Genomic DNA, 14,657 nt, shown 5'->3' on the forward strand with positions numbered 1-14,657 from the left:
CCTCCTCTTTCCTTCTTTTTAGAGCTAACCATGTCACTGAATCCACTGGCTCATTACTGACCCTTTGAAACACTGCAGTCTGACGTCCACCCCCATATCCTCAGTGACCAAATGAGGTCACTCACAACCTCCATCCAAGGACACATCCAAGGAGTATTCCTGTTGTAACTCACCCTGTCCTTGATCTCATCCTCTCTTGATGGTTCTTCTCCCATTTCTCTGATGGACCTGTGTAATTCTCGTATGATTTCCTATTCCATTTGCTCACTAAAAGCCAGTGTTCCCTAGGGTCCTCTTGTAAGTCATAATCTGCAACTTTCTGTGTATGTTAGGAACATAACCCAAAAGAAAGAAGCTTGAAGAGGAAACTAAATAAGTTGTCTAGTTTCTGTAAATAGAAATATATGCTAAACAAGAAGGGACAATGTTGGGATGATGAAAATTCTAGGAACTTTAAATTAAAAAAGATAAATGTAAAATGATTAGAAACCAAAGATAAAACTGTCACATAAAGACACAGAAAGTTAGGATGATTTTTGGCACTTTTGTGTGACTGAACTGGAGATTATGGACAAGGCTGAAGAGTCTAGGTCTGTTCAGTTTGGGTCAGAAGACCTGATCAGGCTTCCTGGTCCACACTAGGCTAATGTTGCCACAGAGGTCAGTAGGGACCCCAAACTCCCTCTAGTAATGACCCTTTCTGAAAACTAGACTTCTTAAAGATGCTGATAAAAGCTATATTCTATATTTTTAGGAAAAAGCATATATTCACATAGATATGAATTCACAAAGTGTACAGAATTTTACCCTAAACTATGGAAAGCTCCAACTTTTGCAGGCAGGCAGAATGCCCCACATGTTAACAAACTTATTTGTACTTTGTCCAGAAGTCCCTACTGATTAAATCATTGCAGTTCTTGGAAATTGATTTTTGAAAAAACTGCACTTTATTCACTTGTTTTCCTCTAGTTACTATCCTATTCAGCTGCTCTACCTTTAGGGCTAAAAGGGAGACAGTGATTGTCCTATTAACATATGTCTGCCTGATCTGTGAAACTCTAACATGTGTTTGGCTTCAACTCACAATAGTTCTCAATTCAATTACTCTCTCACAACCAAATACTTTTGGAAAGCTTTCTCTATGACTGAAATACTGTTGTATTATCCAAGAGGGAAAAAAGGATGTTTAATTTTGTCAAAAATAGATCATTGTATGTTTCTCTCACTCAATAGAGAATGCCTTGGTATAATATGTAGAAGTCATTGTCTTTATTAAGGCATTCCCTTCTCACTCATATCTAAGGAAAATATGGTCTGGTGATGACAAGTACTTACTTCAATAACACTCATTCAAAAACCCTTTTTTCTGTACTCACCAAAATGCCTGCTACGAGAACGAATAAGAAAAGTTCTTTCTTTAAAAGGGCTGAACCTCCTAGCAGACATAGGTATGCATATATTTAATACATGATAAGGACACAGTATAGTAATCAGTGGTTGTTAACCTTGATTTCATATTAGAAACACCAGGGAGACCTTTTATGAAATGATGCTAGGAACAGAGGTTCTGGTTTAATTGGTCTGGGGCAGTGTCTGGACATCAGCATTTGTTAATGACACCCAGGTACATCTAGTGTGTAGCTTCTGTCATGGAGGAAAATACAAGGCCCTGTGAAAGCATTTAGCATTTACCAAGGACCTATAATAAATGTCTGGAGGATGCAATCCCTGAATTGATTCATTCAGTGAAGGAATATCAAATCAGAGAGAAGGCTCTCCCAACCAGATGCATCAGTACATGCAAAAACATGAAAGTGTGAGGGCATATAGTGGGTTCATTCACTCTTTCACTCAAATACTTACTGAGCACCTTCTATACCCAGGTACCATCCAAGGACCTAAAATCTAGGCCCTGTAATCATACAAAAATCACCCTGCTCTCATACAAATTATAGTCTGATGGTAAATACTGACATTATACCATTAATTACAGTAATGTTTACATTACAATTTTGAGTATTTCTATAAAAAAGTGCAGGAAATAGGTTCTAGTTGCATCAGACCCCAGCCACTCTGGCGGGTCAGGAAGTTTTATATGAGGAACTGATGTTTAGGCTGAAACTTGAAGGATGGGTAGGAGGTGGTCGGTAGAAGTGGAAATGGGACACAGAGAGTTGCTGGCAGAGAGAATAGTTTTGCAAAACCTTAATGAGGACTGCATGGCTAGTGGGTGCTCAAAGCACAATGAGTCAGGGGAAAGTGGTGGAGGGTGAAGAAGGAGAATGTTTCCTCGGGTGGTCAGATTTTCCAGGAACTTGTAGGCTGTGCTGAGGCCTGAGTAGATCACATGCTGCACCAGTGACACATCTGTAAGTGGATTTCTTGGTAGTTAAAACAATATTTTCACAAATACCTCAATGTCTGAAATATAGTCCTGTCTTTTAGATAACGTTCAAAGATGCTAGTTGACTTGCCCAAGTTTACACAGCTTAAAATCAATCTGCAGAACAAAGATTAGAGCCCACGCCTGGTGACTCCATGTCTGAGCCTCTTGTCATTATATTACAACTAACACTTTTGTTTATTACACTACTTATACTATATGCAACTAAGGAAAGATTGTTTTGGTAAATCTAGACTCACTTGTCTAGGTTTTACGACAGTACAAAGATGTCTGGAGCACTTTGTTGTTTGTTTTTATAAGAATGACAGAATCAAAAGATGAAGGGCAGATTTTTCAGGCCATACAACAGTAGCTAGTCAAAACTGTCTAGATGAAAGGAATCTATGAAGACAGATCTTTTTCAGAGCTGGAGGGACCTCATTTACTCAGAAACTGCTTGTGAGAGGATATGAACACTTATGCTCCTTAGGCCCAAATGTGAAGAAAAGAAAGCCTTCTTGTCCAAATTTTTCTGATGAAAAGGAGTTTTGTCAAAGGTCCTAAGGAAGGTATGGGAGCACTCAGGAAGCAGGCAACATATAGGCAGGCCTTTACACTGTCCAGAGCCTCACCCTGCCTGTGTATCTTGGCCAGGGGCAGAGGTAGGGGCTGGCAAAGCTCAGGGGGTGGGAAGGGAGCTGCACCTGCCAATCAAAAGCTGCTTCCACTTGGCCCAGGATCATGTTCACTGGCTGCCAGATTTCTGACGGGGATAGATCAGAGCCACAAACTCCCCCAAGTGACCCTTCCAGGAAATTTACATAGTGTTTGCCCAAGTGGAAAAGATTCATGGTAGATGTGGGACAAATAACAATTAATCTTTCTTGTCACTTTCTAACAGTTTGGACTGGATAGACTGTAGCAGCGATCACCTTAAAACAATGCAGAGATAAATGTTCTCTATACACACTACATAGGGACACAAACCATGCATTTACATAAGTAAACCACTGAAGAGCCAACCCCTAACTAGATAGAACTAAATACCAGGAAAAGTAACATCTGGTGACATGATACCATTTCTATTTAATATTGCTTTCTCCTCTCAAGAAAAAAACATGTTATTTCTTTATTGTCCTTCATAGCAGACCAAACGTTGCTTCCCTGCCATAGACATTTACTGTCAACACATGCTATGACTTGACATTCTGAATCACAAACATAAGGTATTTAAAATCTATACTTACTTCATAAAGAAACCAGACATTACTTAAAACTTGCACTACTTATTTCAAGTAACTATGCCTTAGTCCAAATTTAAGCCTATTTAGTTATTAGAATCTTTAACCCACCTAATAGGAATAATTCTTTCATTTTATTTTATGTAAGCAACTGAAAAAATAATTAAATCATATTCTAATATTTTCTGAAAAATTTAAGGCTGATCCTGAAAACTAATTTCTAAGATAATTTTATCTCCTCATAGCATAATTGCTTACTTGTTTTGTACATATGTTTAAAGCCAACTGCTATAGAAAATGAGCAATCCATTTAAAATTTTGCTTTATATCGCTCGCTTTTTTTTTTTTTTTTTTTTTTTTTGAGACAGATTCTCACTCTGTTGCCCAGGCTGAAGTGCAGTGGCGCAATCTCAGCTCACTGCAGCCTTCGCTTCCCAAGTTCAACTGATTCTCCTGCCTCAGCCTCCCAAGTAGCTGAGATTACAGGCACCTGCCCCCAAACCTGGCTAATTTTTGTATTTTTTTAAGGACAGATGGGGTTTCACCATGTTGGCCAGGCTGGTTTAGTACAGATGGGGTTTCACCATGTTGGCCAAACTCCTGACCTCAAGTGATCCAACCCTTCAGCATCACAAAGTGCTAGGATTACAGGTGTGAGCCACCATGCCCGGCCAAAATTTTGCTTTATTTATATCTGCCAATAGATTTACTTGAAATTTTCACCTTAGTAAAATGATTTTTTAATTAATTTTTTGTGCAAACATTAAAAATAGCAATAATTTGATTTTAGATAATCAAAATATCTAGATTACTTGTAAAAATGATTTTAAAAAATTTATGGGTAATAAAGGTGAGTCAGAACCCTGTATATGTGGTACAATTACCATGCAGTTTTATATGTAGCAAAAATTGCGTGCTTAATATTTCTGGCTTGTATTAGTTTTTCTACTGTATTCCAAGTGACCAAAACAATGTTAAGAATGAATCTTCACACGAGTGCTAATTGATAATGGGAATAATTTAGTAATGGACTATACAGGATGTTAACAATGAATCCATGTTTTTATCTAGACTCAAACATTTTAAACATTCACTTAGTCATTTTGTTTACTTTAAGGGACAAAAACTTGTTTCAGTTGTACAAATCAACAAGATCCTATTGACAGCCAGAAACACTCTGTTGAAATGTTATATTGTTATGTGGAAAAATGTAAATGTTTCTCATGATTTCTATGGATGTAAAATAAAATTTAATTCTGAAATAAATAAACAAAATCTTATTTGGCCAGCATTGTTTAAAAACAAAATATCCAAAAAGCGAATTTCTAGATCACTAAAAGTAAATCTTTTAAATGTCAAAATATGTATTCCTCTGTTTCCACTTTTACCATCCTTTAACATAATCGCCCTTCGTTTTTCCTAGTTCTAGTTAAGATTAGCATTCTTCCTGTCTCTCAAGTTACGCTCCATTTGGCTGTATTATCTCTTAGATCCTTTATCCAATATGTTTTCTGTTCTATAGAGCTCACTTCCTAAAAGTTCACGTTTGGTTTTGATTTCTCTTTTCCATTCCCACTATCAGCAGAGTTCACATATCACTTGAACTATTGCAGAATGTTTTGAACTCTTCTCAAAGTTGCCTGTTTTCAGTTTGTCATTAATACTATTGCCAGATGAGGTGGCTCTCTGCCACAGCAGCCGAATACCTTTGGGCCTTACTTGCAATGCTAGGAGAATCTCTAACACTATGGGCCCAGTCTTCCTCAGGTAGAATCAGAAATCTGCCTTCTCCAGATGGTCAGTAGTAATGGCAGAGGCATGAGACCTTGGCTCTATTAATTAGATTTATTCATGGCCCACTTGGATTCAGAAGTGAATAGATGGAGGAAGGACGTTCCCTGTAGATTCTTTTGCTGGCTAGTGTTGTGGAAAGAGGTTTGGTTCTGGCAAAAGAGTCATGGTAGCATTTAGTGACAGCAGCATCTTGGCCTTTTTCTTCAGAGTCAATTCTGAGCATGATTTGGGGGTCATTTCTCAAAGCAGTCTTGAGCTTAGTCTCAACTCTCCCACAAGTTCCATGAATCACCCAGTATCCATTCAGGAAAGTCAGCTGCATTTTCTTTCCTAGTAAATTCAGATTAACCTCTCTGAATGGTAAGCCTGATTATACCACTTTCCTTCCTAAACTCCTTCAGTACTCCCTAAAGCTTACATAAGAAAATCCAGAATTCTTAACCTGGCATTTATAGGTCCATTGTCATTTAGGTTTCATTGACTTTTGCAGTCTCTTGCCTGTCATTCTTCCATGCAGATCCTGTGATCCGGGCACACCAAACAACATGTAAGACCCTGTATGTATCTTTTCTTTGGTGCTATACCTTTTGCCCGGATTGCCCTTAACTCCACTCCTGTATTCCCAGAAAATGCCCATTCCTCCTTCATGTCTTAGCTCACCCTGATCTTAATTCCCTAAATCCCCTTGGAGGAGTTGTGTAATTTTTCCCTTTGTGTTCCAACCATGTGTCTTGCAAATCTCTATGTTAATACCTACCACATTGCTGAAATTATTTGCTTAGATTTTGGCCTCATCTACCAGGATGTAAGCATCTCACAGGTGAGAATTATGTATTCTTCATCCTTGTAGGCCCACTCCTAGCACAGTTTCTGATACTCAATTTGAACTTTACACATTGTAAATGAATAGATGATTAAAGGAATTTACCCACTCCTTTTAGTTCATCATGCTTCACTTCTTTCAGAGTATCCCACTTACACCCTACCTAGTCTCTCCAAATCCTTTTTTAAGATTCCACAAAATCTCGGGGGATCTGATGTTTCTACTTCTTGCCTGCAAAGTCCTTTCTCCAGATGCTCTCCTGGAAACAGCTCCTCAGTTAACAAGGTTGTTTCAATGATCTCTTTGTCCTAAGCATCTCTGTCCTCCCTCCTCTTCACACAGTATATTTAACCACTACCTCTTTTGTGTCCAGAATGTCCCCTAAAGGGGTTTTGATTAGTCTCGAAAACAGTTTTTTAATCTTGTTCACACATTGTGGTTTCTTTTAATTATACAATAAACTTTTGAGAATAGTAACAATATCTTATTAATCTTCATATCCCCAGCACTAATTAAAACCTGGGAAATAAAAGAAGCTTAATAAAAGCATGGTACATTATTTAAATGTTGCTTCTACACATTTTCTGGCAAAAGTGCTATTATGGAAGATTTTTTTTTCTTGGTCTTCTTTCTTTCCTTTTGCCCTTTACTCTAAGTACTCTTTCACTAAAAGGGAATAAATCTGAAGTAAGTGAGTTTGAAATATAGTTTTTAAGGGGATGAATGAATGGAGAGACAAATGGAAAGAATAAAATAATACTAAAAAGATGCTACTTCAAAAATTAGAAAGGGGAATGTAAATTGGTATAGCCACATGGGAAATACCATGAAGGCTCCTTTAAAATTAAAAATAGAATTACTGTATGATCCAACAATCTTACAGGCAGGAAATAAAACGAGCATCCTGAAGTGATATCTGCACTCCTGTGTTCATTTTAGCATCATTTACAACAGCCAGGATATGGAAACAACCTGAGTATCCATCAATGGATAGATGCATAAAGAAATTGTGACACATATATGCAGTGGAATATTATTCAGCTATAAATAGAAGGAAATCCTGCCATTTGTGACAACATGGATAAAACTGGAGGACATTATGCTAAGTGAAATAAGCCAGACCCAGAAAGACAAATACTGTATGATTGCACTTATATGTGGAATCCTAAAAGGGTTGAGCTTAAAAAGACAGAGAGTAGAACAGTATGCAGGGGCTAGAGGAAGGTGCAAATGGAGAGATGTTGATCAAAGGGTATAAACAATTAGTTGTAAGATAAAGTTCTGGACCTCTAGTGTAGAGTATAGGTGGTGATGAATGTGTAATCACTTTGATTGTGGTAAACATTATACAATGTATACATATATTAAATCATCATGCTGTACAGTTTGAATCTATTCAATCTTTATTTGACAACAAATATTTTAAGATAATAATTACAAGGGGCTGAAATTCAAAATCTGAACAGACCAAAAACAAGTGATGAGATTGAAACTGTAATAAAAATTCTTCCAGCAAAGAAAAGCCCAGAGCCTGGTAGCTTCCTGCCGAATTTTACCAAACATTTAAAGAGGATGAATACCAATCCTACTTAAACTGTTCTGTAAAATAGAGGAAAGAACACTTCCAAATTAATTCTATGAGGCCAGAATTAACCTGATATCAAAACCAGACAAAGACACACCAAAAGAAGAAAGCTAATAAGGAACATTGATGCAAAAAATCATCAACAAAACATTAAAAATTCAAATTCAACAACACATTAAAAATAACACTCATCATGACCAAATACAATTTACTCCAGGGATACAAAATGAATCACTTATGCAAATCATTCAAAGTGATACATTATATCAACAGAATGAAGGACAAAACCCGTATAATCATTTCAATTGATGCTTAAAAAGCATTTGATAAAATTCAACATCCCTTAATGATAAAAATACTCAAAAAAACTGGGTGTTGAAGGAACATAGCTTAACAAAATAAAAAACATATATAACAGACCCACAGCTAGTGTCATACTGAATGAAGAAAAACAGAAAGCCTTTTTTTCCAAAACCTGGAAGAAGAGAAGGATTACCACTTTCACCACTCCATTGAACATAGTACTAGAAGTCTTAGCTAGAGTAGTCAAAAAAGAGAAACGAAAATAAAGAGTATCAATGTTGGAAAGGTAGAAGTCAAATTACCCTTGTTTGTAGATACTATGATCTTATATTTGGAAAAACCTAAAGATTCCACCAAAAAACTATTAGAACTGATAAACTCAGTAATGTGTCAGAATGCAAAATCAACATAAAAAAATCAGTGACACTTCTATATGCCAACAGAACAATCTGAAAAAGAACTCAAGAAAGAAATCCCATTTACAATAGCTACAAATAAAGCAAAGTACTTAGGAATAAACTTAATCAAAGAAGTGAAAAATCTCTACAATGAAAACTATAAAACATTGATGCAAGAAATGAAGAAAAAAAACCCAGAAAGATACTCTATGTTTGTGGATCAGAAGAATCAATATTGGTAAAACATCCACACTACTCAAAGCAATCCATAGATTCAGTGCAATCCCTATCAAAATACCAATGACATTCTTCATAGAAATAGAAAAAAAATCCTAGAACCACAAAAGACCCAGAATAGCCAAAGCCATCCTCAAGAAAAGGAGAACAAAATTGAAGGAATCACATTACCTGACTTCAGAGTATAGTACAGAGCTATAGTAACTAAAACAGCATGGTATTGGCATAAAAACAGATGCATAGACCAATGGAAAAGAATAGAGAACCTGGAAATCAATCTATACATCTAGAGTGAACTCATTTTTGACCAAAGTGTCAATCACATACAATGGGGAAAGGGCAGTCTTTTCTGTAGATGGTATGGGGAAAACTGTTTATCTATATATAGAAGAATAAAATTTGACCAGTGTCTCTTGCCATATACAAAAATAAAATCAAAATGAATTACAGAGTTAAATCTAAGAATGTAAACTATAAAATTACGATACAAAAACATTGGGGAAACTCTCCAGGACAATGGACTAGGCAAGGATTTCTTTAGTAACACTCCCACAAGTGCAGGCAACCAAAACAAAAATGAACAAATGGGATCACATCAAGTTAAAAACCTCTACATAGAAAAGGAAACAATCAACAAAGTGACAAACTACAGAATATGGGAAGATATTTGTAAGCTCTTCATCTGACAGGAGATTAATAACCAGAATATTTAAGAAGCTCAAACAACTAAATAGGAAAACAAATCTAGTAATCTAATTAAAAAATGGGCAAATGATCTGAATAGGCATTTTTCCAAAGAAGATAAACGAATTGCAAACAGGTATGTGCAAAAGTGCTCAACATTATTGATCATCAGAGAAAGGCAAATCAATACTGCCATGAGATATCTTCTCACCCCAGTTAGAATGACTTTTATCCAAAAGTCAGGCCATAACAAATACTGACAAGGATGTAGATAAAAGATAAAATCACCTCATACACTGTTGGTGAGAATGTAATTTAGTGCAACCCCCAAGGAGAATAGTTTGGAGATTCCTCAAAAAACTACAAATAGAACTACTTTATGATCCAGCAATTCCACTGCCAGGTATATACCTAAAGATAGGAAATCAGTATATTGAAGAGATATCTGCACTCCCATGTTTATTGTAGTGCTATTCACAATAGCCAAGATTTGAAACCAACCTAAGTGTCCATCAACAGATAAATGGATAAAGAAAAGTTGGTATCTATACACAATGGAGTTCTATTTGGCCATAAAAAAGAATGAGATCCTATTATTTGAAACAAGTGAAATAAGCCAGGCATGGAAAGGCAAAGTTCACATGTCCTCACTTATTTGTGGGAGCTAAAAAATTAAAATAGTTGAACTCATGGAGATAGAGAGTAAAATGATGGCTACCAGAGCCTGGAAGGGGTGGTTGGGAGAAATAAGAATGATTATTGGGTACAAAGATATAGTTAGATAGAACGAATAAGATCTTGTTTAGTCTGGGCACAGTGGCTCATGCCTATAATCCCAGCACTTCGGGAGGCTGAGGCAGGCAGATCACTTGAGGCCAGGAGTTCAAGACCAGCTTGGCCAACCTGGCAAAACTCTGTCTTTACAAAAAATGCAAAAATTAGCTGGAAGTGATGGCATATGCCTATAATCCCAGCTACTTGGGAGGCTGAGGCGGGAGAATGACTAGAACCCAGGTGGCGGAGGTTGCAGTGAGCCAAGATCATACCACTGCAGTCCAACCTGGGCAACAGAGTAAGACTCTGTCTCAAAATAATAATAATAATCATCATCATCATCATCATCATCATCATCCAGTATTTGATCGCACACAGAGTGACTATACTTAACACTAACTTATTGTACATTTAAGAATAACTGTGTAAAGCAGATCACCTTTCCCAATGTGGCTGGGCATCATCTAATCCACTGAGGACCTGAAGAGAACAAAAAGGTGGAAGAGGGAAGAATTTTCTCTCTGCCTGACTGTGTGAGCTAGGACATTGACATTGGTGTCTTAGTTCAAGCTGCTATAATAAAATACTGTAGACTAAATTGCTTAAATAACAGAAATTTATCACATTTCTGGAGGCTAGAAAGTATAAGATTAAGGTGCCAGTAGATCCAGTGTCTGGTGAGGGCTCCCTTCCTGGCTTTTAGATGGCTGTCTCCTCATTGTATCTTCATGTGGTGGAAAGGAAAGAGAGCACACACTCTAGCGTCTTTTAGTAACGGCACCAATCCTATTTATGAGAGCTCTACCTCATGACTATATATTACCTCCCAAAGGCCTTACTTCTTAATACCATTACATTGAAGGTGAGGAGCTTAACAAATGAATATTAGTGGGACACAAATATTCAGTCCATAGGAATCAGTCTCCTCTTGTCCTCAGACTGGAATTTTACCAGCAGGACTACTGGTTCTAAGGCCTTCAAACTTGGACTAGAATTTACATCAATTTTCCTGGTACTCCAGCCTTCAAACTCAGACTGGAATTACATCACTTGCTTTCCTTGGTCTCCAGCCAGCTTGCAGATCATGGGACTTCCCACCCTCCATAATCATGTGAGCCAATTAATTCCTTGCAATAAATCTCAATCTCTCTCCTCTCCTCCTCCATATCCTATTGTTTCTCTGAAGACCCTTTTCCTAATACAACCCCCTTTAAAGTCATTTTGGAATCCTTAAATACTTATTTGTTTCCATTACTTTCATACTTAATTTTCCAAAGCCCCAATCTTAGCATCACTTGTAGAGTCCAAGGGTAGCAAGGGTTAGATAGGATGTGGAGAAAGGGCCATACTGTTGGTAGAAATGTAAATTGGTACAATCAATATGGAAAACAGTATGGAGTTTCCTTGATAAATTAAAAATAGAGCTACTATATGATTCAGCAATCCCATTTCTGGGTATATATCCAAGGGAAATGAAATCAGTATCTTGAAGAGTTATCCGTACTCTTATCTTTATTTTAGCATTATTCACCAGAACCGAGATATAGAAATAACCAAAATGTCTATTGATAGCTAAATGGATAAAGAAATTGTGGTGTATATATATAATAGGATATCATTCATTCTTGAAATGTAGGAAATCCTGCTATTTTTGACAACATAGATAAACCTGGAGGACATCATGCTAAGTGAAATAAGTCAGACACACAAAGACAAATACTGCATCTTCTCACCTATAGATGAAATTGAAAAACCAAATTCACGGAAGCATAGAGTAGAATGGTAGTGCTACGAGCTGAAGAGAAAGATGAATAGATGTTTTGATCAAGGGACACAAGATTTATTATGCAAGATGAATAAGTTCTGCACGTCTAACATACAACAATGTGACTATAGTTAATAATACTGTATTATATACTTGATATTTGATAAAAGGCTAGATTTTAAGAGTTCTTATTACAAAAAAAGCAAAGCAAAGAAAAATAACTGCGAGGTGATGAATATGTTAATTAGCCTGTGATGATTATTTCATAATGTATATTTATATCAAAACATCAAATTGAATACCTTAAATATATACAGCTTTTATTTATTAATTGTACCTCAGTAAATCTGGAAGAAAAACTATACCGTGTTCTCATGGTACTTTTTTTGGAGAATAAATTTGTATTTTTTAAAATATGTTATTTATGATAACATGTAATGAAGTTACTACTTTTGGTTTTTAACAAATTGCTGAACATTTTTTTCAATTTTATATTCAAATACAGTGATTATTAGACAAATTTCATGTAGGAGTGTAATGATTCCTAAGAGTAAATGTTTGCAAACTGCTGATAAGGCTTTTGATACTTTGCAAATAATTCCACATTTATTATGTAATTTTGAGTAGTTTTATATTTTATTAAATCAAGACATGATTCACATACTATAATATTCACCCCTTTAATCCATACAATTCAATTATTTTTAGTATACTCACAAAGTTTTACAATCATCACCACTATCAAATTCCAGAACTTTTCATAACCCAACAATAAACTTTATACTCATCAGCAATTACTCCCCCATCCCTCTTTCCCCAGCCCCTGGATACTGCTCATCCATTTTCTGTCACTGTGGATTGACCTATATTAAACATTTCATATTAAGAGAATCATATAATATGTGGCCTTTGTGTCTGGCTTGTCTTAGCACAAGGTTTTTAAGGTTTATCCATGTTGTAGCATGTATCAGAATTTCATTCCCTTTTATGGCTGAATATCTTATTGTACAAAAATACCGCATTTGTTTATCCATTCATTAATTAAAGGATATTTGGATTGTTTCCAGTTTTGATGCCATTATGAAAAATGCTGCTATGAATATTCATATATAAGTTGTCGTGTATACAGGTATGTTTTTATTTCCGTTGGGTATATACCTAAGAGTGAAATCACTAGGTCATAGTATAACTTTATGTTTAACTGTTTGAGGAACTGCCAAACTGTTTTCCAAAGAGGCTGAACAATTTTTTATTCACAAGCAATGTATGAGAATTCAATTTCTCCATGTATTAGTCCATTTTCACGCTGCTGATAAAGACATATCTGAGGCTGGGCAATTTACAAAAGAAAGAGGTTTATCGGACTCACAGTTCCATGTGGCTGAGGAGGCCTCATAATCATGGCAGAAGGCAGGAGAAGCAAGTCACATCTTACATAGATGGTAGCAGGCAAAGAGAAAGAGCTTGCACAGGGTCACTTCCATTTTTAAAGCCATCAGATCTCGTGAGACATATTCACTATCACAAGAACAGCACGGGAAAGACCCACCCCCATAATTCAACTACCTCCATCCGGATTCCTCCTATGACACATGGGAATTCTAGGAGTTACAATTCAAGATGAGATCTGGGTGGGAACACAGCCAAACCATATTACTCTATATACTTGCAAACACTTGTTATTATCTGTTTTTTTTTTTTTTTTTTTTTCATTTCAGGCATTCCAGTGGGCAAGAAGAAGTATCTCACTGTGGTTTTGATTTGCATCTCCCTTATGGCTAATGAGCTTGAGAATCTTTTCTGGACTTATTGGCCATTTGTGTATCTTCTTTATAGAAATGTCTACTAAGATCTTTTGCCTATTAAAATTTGTTTTTTTATATTACTGAGCTGTAATTGTTTTTATATGTATTATAAATACTAGACCCTTATCAGATATAAGATTTGCAGATATCTTCTGTCATTCTTCGGGCTCATGTTTCACTTTCTTGATTGTGTCTTTGAAGCTCAAAAGCTTTTAATTTTAATGAGGTCCAATTTGTCTAGTTTTTCTTTGGTTACTTATGTTTTGGGGTCATATCTAAAAAAAGAATGCCAAATTTAAGGTCACAAAGATTTAAATCTATGTTTCTTCTATGAGTTTTATAGTTTTGTCTCTTACTTAGGCCTTTGTTCCATTGTGAGTTAATTTTTGTATATAGTGTAAGGCAGGGGTTCCACTTCATTGCTGTCATGTGAATATCCAGTTGTCCCAGTCCAATTTGTTGAAAAGACTATTCTTTCCCCCATTGAATTGTCCTGGCCCTCTTATCAGAGTAGTTTTACTTCTGCCTCAATTTTTCTTACTTCCAAGTTAGCCTTGATTAATTATGTCTTTTGCCCAAGGTCAAAGTGCGCATTCTCAAACAAAGAAGTAACTCCCAGGTAATTAGACAAAACATTTGGCAACGAAGTCAATTCTGGCAAATGGTTTAACTCGATGTCTATTAAAACATCTTCTGGGATAATCAGTCACAGCAAGCTACTGGCTTTGTAAGAATATGAATAATTCTGTATAAAAATTAACTTAAAGTTTCCCTTATCTTATGTAGACTGGATTTCCTAAGTTCCTATTAGTGGGCTGTGCTAAAAACTGTCTGATGCAGGAAATTTTTTGACTACTTGCTCAGA

Source organism: Trachypithecus francoisi, unplaced genomic scaffold (assembly GCF_009764315.1).
Source record: "Trachypithecus francoisi isolate TF-2019V2 unplaced genomic scaffold, Tfra_2.0 Lachesis_group4, whole genome shotgun sequence".
In the NCBI taxonomy this organism is placed as follows: Eukaryota; Metazoa; Chordata; class Mammalia; order Primates; family Cercopithecidae; genus Trachypithecus; species Trachypithecus francoisi.